This window comes from Adiantum capillus-veneris, chromosome 24 (genome assembly GCF_014529385.1).
Source record: "Adiantum capillus-veneris isolate H3 chromosome 24, ASM1452938v2, whole genome shotgun sequence".
In the NCBI taxonomy this organism is placed as follows: Eukaryota; Viridiplantae; Streptophyta; class Polypodiopsida; order Polypodiales; family Pteridaceae; genus Adiantum; species Adiantum capillus-veneris.
The window spans coordinates 143091661-143108309 of NC_140954.1; positions in this window are offsets into that span (position 1 = coordinate 143091661).

Consider the following 16649-nt stretch of genomic DNA (forward strand, 5'->3'; position numbering starts at 1 on the left):
TTTCCCCTAGCTGGAAGTCGGTGATGCCCAATTTCCGTCGTGGCCTGGATGGAATCTTGCTAGTTTCTCCTCTCATGCTTCTCTCATCATCTGATTGTGTAGCCTTCTCCCTCCTAGCTCTTTCAACAGTCATGGCCTCAAGTAGTTCTAAAAAGGCTACCTTCTCCTTACCCTTGTCCCTCTCCTTTGCTCTGGGTGGATCCACTACTACGGCTTTTCCTTTCTTTTCTAGCCTTATGATGTTTACAGGGTGATCATGTGGTGGGGCTGGTGGAAGAGGTGGAATGGATGCTTTTAGTGGTGTCTGGGGTGAACGTAGAATTTGTGTTGGTGGGGTTGGTGCTTGGGGTGGGGGTGTTCTTTCTCTAGGGGGTGACAATTGGTTCCTCCTACCTCCTCTATTATAGTTTTGTCATGGTTTGGGACAGTAGTACATACCGTGACCGTCTTCTCCGCAGTTGTAGCAATGATACTCCCTGTTTTGTCATCGTGCTCTTCCAGGGTCTTGATCTCTTTCTTGACTCCTCCCTTGCTGTATTAAGTGGACAGACAAATTCTGCAGTTGGTCAGTAATATGGGCCAACATATCTTGTTGGTCATCTCTTACCCCAAGAGCCGTGGTGGTGGTGGAATGGTGGTTGTCGTAGTTGTTGGTTGACGTGATGTTGTTGTTTCTGTTGACTTGATTTATTTGGCTTTCATTCGCAGCTTCTTGTCCTTAAGGCGAGCAATCTCAACGGCTAACTCGTACATAGCCGGGAATCTACCTTTCACCTTCTCCTTGAGAAGCGGCCATAATCCATGCGTGAACCGATCTTTTTTTAGGAAATCGGGTGCGGCTTCCCCCCTTGCCAGTGACTCAACCCACCGTTCCCACAAATCCACAAATTTGGACTCATAGGTGGCATATTCTAAAAGACCCTCCTGCTTCAAGTCTCTCAACTTGTCCCACAACTTTTCTGAAGTGGTACCTCCCCCAAAGCGCCTCTTAAAAGCGGTTTTTAAGGGTTCCCAATCACCCTTGGTTGCTTGTGGAAGTGCATTGTACCATGATCTAGCTTCTAGCTTCATGAGATGATTAAAGATTCTAACCCGGGATTCATCCGCATCTTTGTTGCTCACTACACATGCTACTTCAAAGTCATCTAGGAAGTCTGTTACCAAATCCTCCCCCTTCTTTCCTTTAAATGTTGGAAATGCTACACTTGCCATGATTACTGAGAGAGAGCTAGAAAGACACACTGCTTAACTTGCAAAAAAAAATTTCTTCTTTACAAGGAGGCGTGTATACCCTCTTATACTAGGACATAGATTAAAACATCAAACGGTACATTGCCTTGTACCAAAGGTAGGACAAATGGTTGATCTGATGCCAGAACCTCAAAAAATTTCTCCCCACCCAGCATGGTGTCAATGACGTGCTGGTAGTGAGCCTTCAAATCCAGTATTACCTTGATTGAGCGTACACATGTTGGTATGTGTGATTTGTCTTGAGGTAGGTTGTACTGATTCATGTGAAGCTTAGAGGTTCTTAGTCACTGTCCAAGCTTTTGGGAGAGGGTGGTGTTGTTTCCTGAAACAAACTCAGTAGATCCCTAGTTTCTCTAGTGAGAGTGTGAGCCAATGATTCCGTTATCTGTGCTCCAGCATCAGGTGCGACTTGAAAACTGACTGTGATAATTACCTCGGTGACTTGAGTTACCCGATTCTCAAAGTAGAATAGTGTTGATTCTCTATTGTGCAAAGCTCCTTCCATTTTGTTGTTGTTGGTTGGTTGTAGGTTGCGGACATGGTTTCGACCTTCTCCTTCTTCTTCTTGGCACTTGGCCTATGTATATCCACAGGGTTTTGCGTGTTGGTTGACTCTCCCACTGCAAATCGATTACCGTAATGCCTGGCACTCGAGCTTCGATGGAGATGCAGAGTTCATCTAGTTGTGCTTGGATCTCTTCTTCTTCTGTCGTCCAATTAGCAAATCCTGCTAGCCATTCATCCATTCACAATAGTTTAGGGGATTCAGTCTTGTAAACTGAAGGGTTTCATGAAAAGATCCTCAGTGGGGGCACCAAATGACGGGAGCAAAGCGAACCCCGAACGCCGACGGCCTCTGAAACACCAGGGACCGAATGGCGCGCCTCGAGCCTGTCATGGTAAAGCAAACAGGGGGGCACCACCTAGATTCAGCGGCTAGGACGCAAACAACACACCACCATAACAAAGTTTTCATCCAAGAGAGAAGGATGCTTGGGAGTAATGATGAAGAGGAAGGGAAATGAGATCAATAGAGAGAGAGAGAGAGAGAGAGAGAGAGAGAGAGAGAGTGAGGGAAGGGGTATGGCGGCTTAGTACTTAGGCACCACAAAAGGATGGCGAATCCGCACACCCTTCACACATACCCAAGCTCACTCCAAACACAAAACTAGGTGGCGATTCCGCACACCTCACATGGGTAAAACATTGCAAGAAAACATACTCACAAAACCTCAAGCTTTATTTAGAGAATAAGGCGATGAAATGGGGAGCATAGGGTAGGGGAATGAGAAGAGAGAGAGTGGTAGAGCACATGGCGGATAGGTGGGAGTTGATGGCGAAGACTCGCACGAGGGTTATGGCCATCATCCTTCATTTAGTTGCCCTTCATCTTCCATATCCAAGGGTGTAGAGGTCATGCTCAAGACAAGCATGGTGATTGCGGTGATGGTGATGGTGTGGGTGTGTGTGTGTGCACTAGGCACACACAGTGCATAGTGTGTTCTTTGGTGATGTTGTGTGTCCTTAGTGTGATGGTGACCCCTCTTTATATACGGGAGGAGGGGGGAGAAATTCTAGAATTTAGAAATGAAGAAATCATTATCTACATAGGCCATGTGACTGTGGGCCCACTTGTCTGGCTGTGTGTATATGTGCCAGAATAGCAGTCTCATGAGAGAGAGACTAAGAGAGAGAGATGGGTTGATGAAAAAAACGTGAGAGGTGACATGGAGAATAAAGTAATTAGAAGAGGGGAGAGAGGGGAGTGTGTTCAAAGGTGAATCTGTGTGCACATGTGTGTGAACACAACAAAAATCAGGTAACCACCGGGTGGGGATGGGTCTGTGGGCACCTTTTTCAGTGAAACTAAGTGTGTGTGAGTGTGGGGGAGGTTATTTAGCTACAAGACAAGAGACATGGAGCCCTTTAGAGAGATAGGGGGGTATTTGGGTCATGGGATGTGATAGGAGAGAGAAAGTGGGGGTGGGGTATACTATTTTGGAAGATAGGGTAAGTTGCATGTGAGTTAGGGTGCATTATTGGTGAGTTATAATGCATTATTGGTGAGAGGTGGGGTAGCTTGAGGGGAGAGAGAAAGGAGAAAAGACAAGGGGAAGAGAGAGGGGGTTGACCTTTTGAGTGGAGGAGAGGAAAAGGGACACCCGGTGGGGCAACAGTGAAGAAAAAGGAGGCAAGGTGGGGATGGGCTACCCCGCATGCATGAGGTGGCCTATTTTACCTTTCTTATATATTTACATAATCATACTTTATTTTTTTTCTTACTTTTTTCCAATGCCTTTTATCACTCCCTCCCTAAGAGGGGGTTTTCATGGGGTGGGGACGAGAGAAGAGGGGTATGGGAGCTTGGCTTGTGAAAAGCCCCCATCAGTGGCACCCCAAAAAAATCCTGAGAAAATCTGTGTTCTTTGAACTCTTTGTGTATCTTTGACATTGGAGGATCACGTAAACTGTCTTTGTTCCTGGCATGATCAACACATACAATAAAAAACTGAACACCTTTCTTACTAGCTCATCTTCAAACCTTGGCATAGGACGAGCCATCATCTAGAACCTTGATTTCCATTCACACAGTCGTAATGTAGGGCTGTCCAAAAAATCAGTGAGTAGGAGGAATGCTCTTGTATAAAAAAACATTGCTCATCACAAACATCTCCATTAGTTACCTTGACGTTTTCACATAAACCATAAAGATCATCTGGAAGCATGGTGGCAGCTCGTAGCCACCAAATGTGGTCCACATCAATAGGCCACTTCCCCTTCTGGTGCAAACTCTTTGCCATAAGATTGATTTTTGAACCATGGTCTATAAGAGCTAAGATCGGCTCCTTAATGTCGCCAAGCTCTACCACAATTTTAGTCGTTGCTCGTGCCCAATGAGTCCTTGAAAAATGACTATTGGGTATAGTTTCATCGTCTTCCTTGACATTAATATGAACATTTCTTACAACGGGTACAATCGGGTTTGAAACCACCACAGACTTCGACTCTTCTTCTTCAAGATCTACCAAATATTCTTCATAATCACCCAAAATTTCTTCAATGTGTTAAACCACTTGGCTCTTAACTAATTTTGTCTCTTTCTCACTTGGTATCTGTCGCTTCCTTTTGATAATATGGATGCTCTCCTCATGGAAGGCGCACTTGATAATTCCCAAAATATCACCCATGTGAGCTCCATTTTACTATTCAGGATACACTCGTTGAAAACCTTCTTCAAATCTGTAGCCAATCCAATATCAAATTTAAGATTATACAAGGGTCACTTGGGCTTGCCTTGCTTTTTGTCTTTTAGTGCCTCCTCCATCACCACTTCCGGAGCGGGCTTAGGAGCAGGCCCTTCCTCTTTCTTACTACTTGATCTCGTTGCCCTTTTTGATGTCCTAGCAAATCTTCATCCCTTTTTCGCTTCTCTTCCACCATAGCCTTGCTCGCTTGGGACTTAGCAATAATGCATATAGTGAGAGAGAATCTACTAGATCTATCCACCATGTGGTTTCTCGAATAAGAATTTCTTACTTCTCATAGTTTCCCATGAGTTACCTTTCTTGGTTCTGATGTCTTCAAATCATAATGCCATAATTGACCCTTTGCACCTACACCTTCATCATCTCCCTTCCCATAGACTTCCAATCCATACATAGCAGCTTCCACAAGAGAAACATTATGTTGCATCTCTTCCACTAACTTTTTCATACCGCCCCTGCCAAAGTTTAAGCAGAGCATCTCATCTGTTTCCTTTCCACAAAACTACAATTCTCTTGTAAGCTTCATCATATTCATCACACTCCTTCACGTACCTATGGTCTTCACTATCCCACCACATTCATCAATTATCCCAACTTGTGCGAGGTGGTTGCTGCTTAGGCTCTACAGTAGGCCCCTTTGCAGCTAGTCCTTCCAGTTTAACAGCCCTAAAATTCAAATTTAGCTCTTGTATACCTTTCACCGGTTCATCTAGGACTGGATCCTCCACCTTGGGTATTGGAGAGGATGGCTTCTCCTTGATTTCTTCCACAACATCCATGACATCTACCACAATCAGCTTATCAACTCTCTTCTGCCGTTTCACTATCATGTTTACCACTTCAGTGACTATCTTCCAATTAGACGTTAATCCCACTTCACTTGTTGTATCCTCCAGTAATTGTACCAAACCTTTCTGAAGCCATTGATCAGCAGCTTGAATAAACAATTCCACCTTTTGGTCCTTCATCGAACGCTTCTTTGATGTAGAAAACTAGTCAAATTTCTTCTCAAATTCTCATAACAGCTCCCATGCAGACAATTTTTTATTCTTTTCTTGCACCCACTTCACAAAGATTTGTCTGGTCACCCTCTGAGAATCTTCAAGGAAATACTTCTCATGTATTGACTTCTTGAACTCCTATCAATCCGGCGTGTGAACCTTCTGAAGGTCTTTAATCCCGGCCCTCATTTCAGGTACCACTATCAAACAAAACCCATCTACTGCATTTTGGCTATCAATCCCATTATCTTCCATAGATTGCTCGTAGAGGTTACAGAATTTTGAAATATCGCGACCTTCAAACTGCTACAATTTATCTGTAACCACCTCTCGAGATTTACAAATCCACTCTTGCAAATTATACTACGGATGGGCAATCTGCTGTTGTTGCATGTACGCTGCAAATTGTTGCATCATCTACTACATGGATACCTCTTGTGGTGTAGACATATCCGTTAGTCTAAATCTCCCACTCCGGCTCGATTTTTCATCGTGTTCACCGAGTGTTGGGGGATATGTGTTCGAAATGGGAGCCATGTCAGGACCGATGCTAGCTATGGTAGAAGAGAGAAAGAAAAGATGCACCACACCGCTTAATTGTCAAGTAACCTCTTTGAAATGGGAACAAAGTGCCAAATTAATTGACTTTTATGATGCCAACAAAATCCAAGGCACAATAGCCAAGGTGGTGCTGTTAACAGCACCATTAACTTAATTAATTGAAAATTAAGGAGTTTAAGATCCTTTTACGAAAGTTGGGGCCAAATTAACTTAGCCTATATTGATTTTGAGTATCCGTTGATAGTCGGTGTTGATGAATGTCAATTTCTTCTAGGTTGGGCTTCCAGATTTAGCCCGCTTAACTTTGTCTGCTCTTCTTGTGAACTCACTTATCGAGCTCCCTTCAATTTTCTTTTTTAGCTCTTTCCTTGCTTAGATCCAAAATCAAGATTTAGAGAGAGAGATAATTCCCTGATATATTTGAGAACGAGAGAAAGATTCTCCCCTTTGTCCCCCCTCTTCTCCGACTCCTTGCACCTTGATACCGAGAGATATAGTTATCGCCTTTCTTGTGCGAGAGCAAGAAAGTGAACGGCCTCTTGCTCCTCTCCTTGCTTGTTCAAGAATGAGAGAGAAAGAGTCTTTTTTCTTGTATCTGAGAGCGATAGAGAAAGAGTCTTTTTCCCCTTGCTCATGCACGAGAGACAGCTCCCTTTCTTCTTTTGTTCAAGCTCTTTCTTTGCTTCCACTCCTTCACGCAAATCATACCTCTCCACCTCTCTTGCCCTTGTTTCCTCTTAAAAAAACTCCCACTCTTTTTAGGCTCTATCACGCTTTGGTTGTCACGCCACCATGACAACGTGTATGAAGCCTCACTGATGATGTGGCATGGTCGATCTTGAGCTTCACCAAATGCATCGGGACTAAGGCCAAATGTGTGCGCCATGGAAAGCTAGGAGCTTCTCCCCTCTTTGTGGTTCTCATCGGAGGTCTCTATTGTGCGTGTTGAGCGCATTATCTCTCCCCTACTCTCACATCCTCAGCCTGCACGCCATCTTGTTCTTTTTTTCTTCCCTTTTACACAAAATATGTTTTTTATTTATTCAATGGGCGACCATTTTCTCCTTACTTTGGGAGGCCACAATGGGCACCATATTTGGTATACATATTGGGCAATGCACCACCTCAAACAACATATTTCTCAAACATCCCCTGCCGAGCAATCTCATCAGTTATTCTCTCACCCACAACCTGTTGGGTAAATCCCGCAATCAACACGCTCTAGGAGATGACATTTGGACAAAGATCTCATCAAGAGCTTTTTGTGCTTTCGTAAATAACCACATTTGGCGCACATATCGGTGATCAAAGCTTTGCCAAATTTTTCATTCGCCCTTTGCTGAGACACTCCATGGCTTTCCTACAGCACTCCACTCCATAGCCCTCCTCTCCACTCCGTAGCTCTCCTGCAGCACTCCACTCCCAAGAGACACCGTTTTAAATTCTTCTTACCACTACCATCTGTGGCCCACCAATTTGATATAACTGGGCCATCACTTCTTTTGGAAGCCACCATCTTGAACTTTGTGGGCCCACTAACTGAGGTTGCCAAATCTGCCAAAAGTCATTTGGTACCTCATCATTGGTCGTTGTCACCGGACTCAAGCATTAATATCTAATAGCTCTAGACTCTCATTGGCAAGCTGTAAATTTTTATATTCTCAAGATGCATAGAACATATACAAACCTTGTTGAAGCTGTAAAATCCCCAAAGGGCACACCGATCGAGGCAACGGACCTGGCATGGAACTGGCCCCGAGGGAAACTTAAACTGGTAATAACTTGGCGACTAGATCTCCGATTGCTGATCTGAAAAGACCGACGTGGTCAACAAAGTAAGCACTTAATGCCCATGCATTCACTTCATTTCTATCCCCTGAGCTGCAGTTGCCCAGTCTTGTACGGATCTACATTTGACTCAAACTTCAGATTGCCATAACTTTTTCATTGTAGCTCTAATCGACGAGCCGTAAAGATAGGCATGTAGATCATTTCAAGTAGAGAAGTTTTAGATCATAAACTCCCATCTATAATGAGTTTAAGCATAATCATTTTTAGCATCATCAAGACATCTATTGGCCCTTTGTAGAGCATACATTAACCGTACAATTATCTTTTTAACAAGTCCTAAACACTGATCAAGGATCAGGTAAGCTTCAGTTAAGCTCAAGGTACATCTTTTTGGTATCTTTCTTAGCACAGGAGTGGAGCTGCACGACACCATGCCATCCAACCCATCGCCAAAATCCTCCTCCAATGTCACACCAAAGTCAATGATTTGGAAGCATTTTTTCTTTGCAATTTTAAAAAATATCTCTAGCTTGCCCCCCCCTTTCCCGTGGCCAAGAGGTCTCAAATTCTCAACTACTCAAGGGCCAAACCCTTTTTAACTAAGGGGCTCATTCCACTTTGCAATAGCAGTCCCAAAGGGTCTTTTCTATTAAGCCCTTTGCCAAGAGAATCTTTCCCAAAATGTGGAGTAACAATTCTCTCAAAACCAAGTCATGGTCATTTTGCGAGTTTGATCAAACCTCGAGATAAGCCTTGATTCTATTGAATTCAAGGGTCTTGGCCTCTAAAGTAATGAACACTTAACTTCAAGAGGGAGAACGTAGGGAGAAAACCATTACCAATTTTCTCTCTCTAAAAGCATGTGATATGTATGACCTATCTAATCTCAAAATTTCTTATAGCACTAAGCCATGCATATGCATGAAGCATTTCCACACTTGTACAAAATTTTCATCCACATTATCATTGAATTAGGGCACCATAACACTTGGCTACACAATGATCATGAATAAACGGGGATTGCAGGTAATACCAAATATTGGTAAGACCACCCCATTTGTTTTACATGGCATGCATCCTAAAGTGAACGAATATCAAATGACAGACGAAGAAGCAATGACACATGAAGCTGGAAACAACCACGACTACAAAATCCACATGAAATGAACAAATGATGTACTAATCTAGAATAAAATGGAAGTGGGATATAAATCGACACCTGGTGAACCATGAGCTAATGAATACACTAAGAATTACTATGATGTATCCAATTGAGAACCAGTGAGTGTTAAATTTAATGAGAACTAGCCATGATATATCATTGGACCATAGGAAGCTTAGATGGACCACTAGAGAGTACCATGACTAGTCTTAAGGGAGAGATTGTTGGGTAACCCTAGCCAAAGGTATCGGTTCCTCTCTTATGACAAGAACCTAAGGGAAAAGCTCCTAGTCTGCTAGATGCCCATGTGGCATAAAGCCATGTGATTTTCCATGCAACTCCATGTGACACTTTACACCTGGGACAAGTGACGTACTGAATGATGTATCATTGCCCAATGAGCCTATAAGTTCACCATTCTATTCACTCATTCTAAGTTTTAATCATCAAGCATTTCCAAATCTACATTGTGTTGTTGTCTCTACTCTATGACACACACACCATGAATCATTCACGTATATATCCACCTTAATCTCTACAAAAACAATGTATTGATCTACTCAAGATCATTTTCTATAATCACGAATATTATTATTTTTTTCCAAAATTGTGGATTCATGTTTTTCTTTTTTTTTTACCAAACTCACAATAGTAAGTGGATGTATTATATAGTGAACAAGAAACATAAACACACTCATATGTTGTGTGTTTGAGTAGAAAGTGGGGGAGGGAGAAAAGAAACTACTTGTCCCATTAAAGTGTACAAATAGACAAAGACAGAAGGTATAACCAATATCCAAATGTCTCAGCTTTGTGAAAACAAATGTAAAGTAGATCGGGGCACCAAATGACAGGAGCAAAGCGAGACACGAACCCCAACGGCCTCTAAAACGTCGGGAGTCGATACACGCTGCTGCGAGTCGGTCACGATAAAGTGAACAGGGGGCACCAACTAGCTTTGACCGGCTAGGACGCACATAACGGTGATTTGAAATATCATGAATTCTACATAGAGAGAGAGAGAGAGAGAGAAAGAATAGAGGGAATAGACAGGTGATGAAAACCCTCGGGGATGTGAGGGAGAATTATTCTCTTGCCATATTTACAGCAACCTTATTTTCGGCGAGGTGGCACATCATGGTCATAGAAAGATAGAGGGAGGGATAGTGAACCTACTTGTTGCATTCTCTAGAGATGACTCATTGAGACGAGACCTTGCTAACATGAGTGTATGTGGATCGATCGTTGGAGTCGAGATCTGGACATAGCTTCATTTACATCATACAATTCCCAAAACAAGCCACTACGCTAAGTCCACTCTCTTGTGATGCAAATGTTGCCAATTTCTCCCACCAAAATACTACCAAGTGGTGCAGACCTCTCATGAACTTGCCCCCCCCCCCCCCCCACCCCCGATAGTGACTTCTCAGTGCCGTTTTATAGGTGTTGGCTGATTTAAATTAGGGTAATATGGCTTGATTAGGGTAATCTAATCAGGGGAGACAAAGCAAGGCAGTGGGCCCTGGGTGGTTGACCCTTGCTTTGTCTTGGGGAGTTATTATAAGGAAACCCTCTAGGTGGGCCTTTGTGACCATCACCTAGAGAGATAAGAATTTACAAATTTGGGATTTCTATAAGGCTTGGTTTGAAACTAGAAAAAAACGACGATAACCTACGGTTTACTCAAGAGGGTGTCATGGATGTGATGCTGGAGATGAATAGAAACTTTGCTGGTGCGTCGGTGTAGTGCGTTCATCACTTTCGGGGTTGGCCGGGGCATGCCTTCGGCGCCTTTGCTCTTTTTGGTGTCGGTGTCACGTAGATTGGGTCGTCCTCCTTTTTGTTGATGTCATCGTTGCTGCTAAATCCTCCATTTTTCTGCATTTACCATTAGTGTGTGCGTTTATACATGTGTGTATGTGTGTGTGTGTGTGTGCGTGAGTATGTGTGTGTATAAATGTGTGTGTGCAAGCGTGCGTGGGAATGGGGGGGTATGTATATTATATATATATAATTTTGGTGGTTCTGGTAACGCAGAGACGGAGAGAGAGATGGAGTGAGAGAGAGAATGTGTGCGCAAGCGTGTGTATGTGAGTGTGTGCGTATGTGAGCTGCCTGCTCGGGTTGAGAAGAGAGAGAGCACGAGCAGCAGAGAGGCAAGCTACGGGTGAGTGCGCACAGCGGGAGTGAGAGAGAGGATGGGTGAGGTGGTGAGGAGGGGATGGGAGGATAGGGTGTGTGTGTGGTGTTGCTTCAATTGCGCCCACGTGGGATGGGTCCGGGAGCGAGGGCGTGCGTGGGTGCATGTGGGTTCGACAGAGGGGGGAGGGGGGGAGTTTAGTCAACGAGGGGGGGGAGCATGTTATAGAGAGAGAGAAAGAGAATTGGTCCCAATGGCAGGTTCCCACCATGGGGGAAAAAAAGAGAGTGAGAGAGGGTGTGAGGTGGTGAGGGAGGGTGAGGGGATAGATAGGGTGTGTGGTGGTGTGTGGGAAGGGAATTGAGAGAGAGAGAGAGAGAGAGAGAGAGAGAGAGAGAGAGAGAGAGAGAGATAGAGAGAGAAAGAGAGAGAGAGAGAGAGAGAGAGAGAGAGAGAGAGAGAGAGATCTAGTGGGAGGTGAAGATGGGGGGGGGGGAATATAAGGCTGGTGGTCCGCCAGGGTTGGGGAAGAAAACGGGGAGGGGGGTTATGGAGAGTGACGCCGAAGGGGGTGTGGACAAGAGGGAAGATGGTGTATAGTATGGTGGCCCACTGAGGTGAGTGTGGACGAGCAGAGAGAGAGAGAGAGAGAGAGAGAGAGAGAGAGAGAGAATATTTGAAAGAGAGGGAGAGAATATACAATATCTGTGGCGGCCCCCCAGAGGGTGTGACAGAGGCATCTCATCTTATACGCCCACTGGGCCCGGTGATGCAGTGACAGAGTAGGTGAGAGAGAGAGAATTGGTGGAGCCGAGCAGTAGGAGAGAGAGAGTCAGTCTTCTGGCGATAATGGAGAAGTGTGGCCAATCTGGTGGCGCCCCGCTATTGGTTAAGCTTAGAGGGGGATGGTGAATGGTAAAGAGCTTCCTTTCTTGTTTTGTTTTTTTTCTTCTTTGGTAATATGCCTTCCCTTCCTTCGGGTATGGTTCTCGCGGTCGAGGTTTCGAAAACTGACCGTCATAAGCCCTCCCATGTGGCTAGACGCATTCATGCTTCTAGTCCTTCCTCTGCATCTTTAGTTGTGGAATTGGAGGGTTCTCCCTCTTCTGGAATCTCTAGCATGAACTCTGGATCAAACCTAAGGAAATACCTTTTCAACCTCCATCCATTGACTCTGGTTTTGTGCATTCTCCCACCCGCTTCCATCAGCTTATAGCTGCCATTGTCATAGTGCTTCTTGACAAAGAATGGTCCCTCCCATCGGGGTTGAAATTTCTTGTCCTTCCTGGTGTCAAATCTGTTGTTGTATCTCAATACTAGCATGCCCTTTTCCAGGCCCTTTTCCTTAATTAAGCCCTTCATTGAAGGTGAGCCGGTGTCATTTTGCCTGTGCTGCATAGTGATTGATTGTTTCTTTCCTATCTAGTTGGAGCCTCTCCAGATCCAGAATGTGGTTGCGAATATTTACAATTGGGAACTGTATTTGGCTAGCCAAGACTCGTAAGCTGGCTATCTGTACCTCAATGGACAGCATTGCCTCCTTTCCATAAACTAGATGGAAAGGGGTGAAACCTAATGATGTTCAGAACGTCATTCGGTAGGCCCATAGAGCATCCATGAGATGTTTATCCCAGTCTCCTCTGTGGTTGTTCACCTACTTTGTGATGATTTTGCGGATCATTTCATTTACTTTTTCTACTAGTGCATTACACTGTGGATAGTATGGTGTGGAATGTCAACGTGTGATGCCTAACGTTTTCATCAGTTCTCCCACCAGATTGCCTCCAAAACCTGGTCCCCTATCTGATATTATCTCTAGAGGAGTGACAAAACCTCAACAGATGTGCTCAAATATGAACTTCGCTACCTGTTGGACTGTAATGCGGGTAATGGTTGTTGCTTGCACCCATTGGGTCATGTAATCTACACCCACTATAATGTACAATTTACCTGATTGGGCCCTTGGTAGAGGACCGATTGCATCTATTCCCCATTTCTCAAATGGACCATATAAGATGATAGGAGTCTGTGGTTCATAGGTTAGTGTGTGATCACTGGCCACTTGGCAGGCCTTCCATGTTTTACACCAATGATGTACATCCCTGTTTAGACTAGGCCAAGAGTATCCTGCCTGTAGAATCTTCCTACTGGTGATATCTAAAGCAAAATGGACGCCGCAGATGCCATCATTGCAACTTGAAATTACCTCTGTGATCTCATTGGAGGTTGGCACTTGCCTATGAATCTGATCCTTGCCCTTACAATACAAGTGGTTGTTTACAAGGCGGTATCTGGTAGCCTTCCTTACCAGCCACTATTTTTGGCCTTTAGAGTACCCTTCTGGACATTCTCCTGTATCTAGAAAGCTAATGATATCTGGCATAGCATCACTACCTTGAAAGAGGGGTAGTTTCAGTTTGATTGCTCCTAGGGGAACGTCTTGTATTCTTTCCTTGGCTAGAGCATTTGCCTCCTTATTTTTTATCCTAGGGACATGAAATAATTGCACTACTTCAAACTTCCTTAAAAGATCCTTAACTTGGCGTAGTTGACTAAGTAAAACCTGATTTTTACAAACCCAAGTGCAGTTTATCTGCTTTATCAAAAGCAAAGCATCGCCAAACACATTTAGGTGTTGAATTCCTTGTGAAATACACTATTCTAACCCAAGAATTAAATTTGCATACTCTGCTTCGTTGTTGGAGTGGGAGTGTAATAGCTACCCGATGGAGAATACCCTTTCCTGTTGCTCATTGAAAATGACTATGCTAGCTGCAGACTGGTCCACTGTTATTTTGTATGCTCCGTCAAAGAAAAGAGAGTGAGCTCCTTCTAGCTTAGGACTTTCTATGATTGGTGTCTCTTCTTTTGCTGCCGTGTTGACCTTCAGTTTCTTCTCATAGTGGCGATGGGTAAGATTACCCGCTAGACTAGCCCTGGTGGATTTTTCTACTTGCATGGTGTAGTCAAACTCTTGTAATCTAACGAGCCATTTAGAGATCCTAGATGAGGCATCCATGTGTCGCATTACGTACGGAAAAACCTCCTCCATTGTCAGAATTACAAATGGTCTAGGCTAAAGATAGAAGCGGAACTTTGTGGTAGCAAACATTAGTGCAAGAACCATGTGTTCTACTTCGGTGATCCCTTTTCTGATGGGGTCATGACACAACTAGAGAAGTAAATAGGATTCCTGAAAGAAATTTGGGGGTCCTTTTGCATTAGTACAGCTCCGAGTGTATCACTTCCTACACTGGGGTTCACATAAAATGGCTCGTCCCACTTGGGGGGTGAAATGGTGGGAAGCATAGCTAGGATTTGCTTCACCTCGGTAAATTGCTGCTCATTTTCTTCACTCCATGAGAAGACATCCCTCTGGGTGACTTTCTGTAGAGGGAGAACCACTGGAGATAGCAAGTGAATGAACTTGCTTAAGTATCTTACCTTCTGAAGGAAAGAAACCAATTGCTTAGCTGTGGTGGGTGATGACAAAGATATCAAAGCCTGGATCTTGCTAACCTCAATCCCTTTTGATGAAATTACATGGCCAAAGAGAGTGACTTTGCTTTCACCAATGTAGCACTTATCCACATTGAACTGGCCACCCAAGGTTTGCAGCCTGGTCAGGCCATCATAGACTTTTCTTAAATGGAGGGAGCGTGAACTATAGATGCAAAAATCATCTATGAAAACCCGTATTGACGTTCCAAAGTAGGGTTGGAAGACAAAAGTCACATAGCACTGAAATATGGTCGGAGCGTTGGTGAGTCCAAAAGGCATCACTCTGTAAGCAAAGCATCCCCAATGCGTGATGAAGGTTGTCTTCTTCTGGTCTTCTTCAACAATACTAATCTGAAAGTATCCTAAGTAGCCATCACATACTGTGTATCGCTCATGTCTTGCCGCTGATGGGGGCTTTTCACAAGCCAAGCTCCCATACCCATCTTCTCTCGTCCCCACCCCATGAAAACCCCCTCTTAGGGAGGGAGTGATAAAAGACATTGGAAAAAGTAAGAAAAAAATAAAGTATGATTATGTAAATATATGAGAAAGGTAAAATAGGCCACCTCATGCTTGCGGGGCAGCCCATCCCCACCTTGCCTTCTTTTTCTTCACTGTTGCCCCGCAGTGTGTCCCTTTTCCTCTCCTCCACTCAAAAGGTCAACCCCCTCTCTCTTCCCCTTGTACTTTCTCCTTTCTCTCTCCCCTCAAGCTACCCCACCTCTCACCAATAATGCATTATAACTCACCAATAATGCACCCTAACTCACATGCAACTTACCCTATCTTCAAAAATAGTATACCCCACCCCCCCTTTCTCTCTCCTATCATATCCCATGACCCAAATACCCCCCCCTCTCTCTAAAGGGCGCCATGTCTCTTGTCTTGTAGCTAAATAACCTCCCCCACACTCACACACACCCATCCCCACCCGGTGGTTACCTGATTTTTCTTGTGTTCACACACATCTGCACACAGATTCACCTCTGAACACACTCCCCTCTCTCCCCTCTTGTAATTACTTTATTCTCCATGTCACCTCTCACTTTTTTTCATCAACCATCTCTCTCTCTTAGTCTCTCTCTCATGAGACTGCTGTTCTGGCACATATACACACAGCCAGACAACTGGGGCCCACAGTCACATGGCCTATGTAGATAATGATTTCTTCATTTCTAAATTCTAGAATTTCTCCCCCCTCCTCCCCTATATAAAGAGGGTTCACCATCACACAAAAACACACAACATCACCAAAGAACACACTATGCACTGTGTGTGCCTAGTGCACACACACACACCCACACCATCACCATCACCATCACCGCAATCACCATGCTTGTCTTGAGCATGACCTCTACACCCTTGGCTATGGAAGATGAAGGGCAACTAAATGAAGGATGATGGCCATAATCCTCGTGCGAGTCTTCGCCATCAACTCCCACCTATCCGCCATGTGCTCTACCACTCTATCCCTTCTCATTCCCCTACCCTATGCTCCCCATTTCATCGCCTAATTCTCTAAATAAAGCTTGAGGTTTTGTGAGTATGTTTTCTTGCAATGTTTTACCCATGTGAGGTGTGCGGAATCGCCACCTAGTCTTGTGTTTTGGAGTGAGCTTGTGTATGTGTGAAGGGTGTGCCGATTCGCCATCCTTTTGTGGTGCCTAAGTACTAAGCCGCTATACCCCCTCCCTCACTCTCTCTCTCTCTCTCTCTCTCTCTCTCTCTCTCTCTCTCTCTCTCTCTCTCTTGATCTCATTCCCTTTCCTCTTCATCATTACTCCCAAGCATCCATCTCTCTTGGATGAAAACTTTGTTATAGTGGTGTGTTGTTTGCGTCCTAGCCGCTAAAGCTAGGTGGTGCCCCCCTATTTGCTTTACCATGATAGGTTCGAGGCGCGCCATTCGGTCCCCGGTGTTTTAGAGGCTGTCGGTGCTCGGGGTTCGCTTTGGTCCAATCACCGCTTCATTGAGAA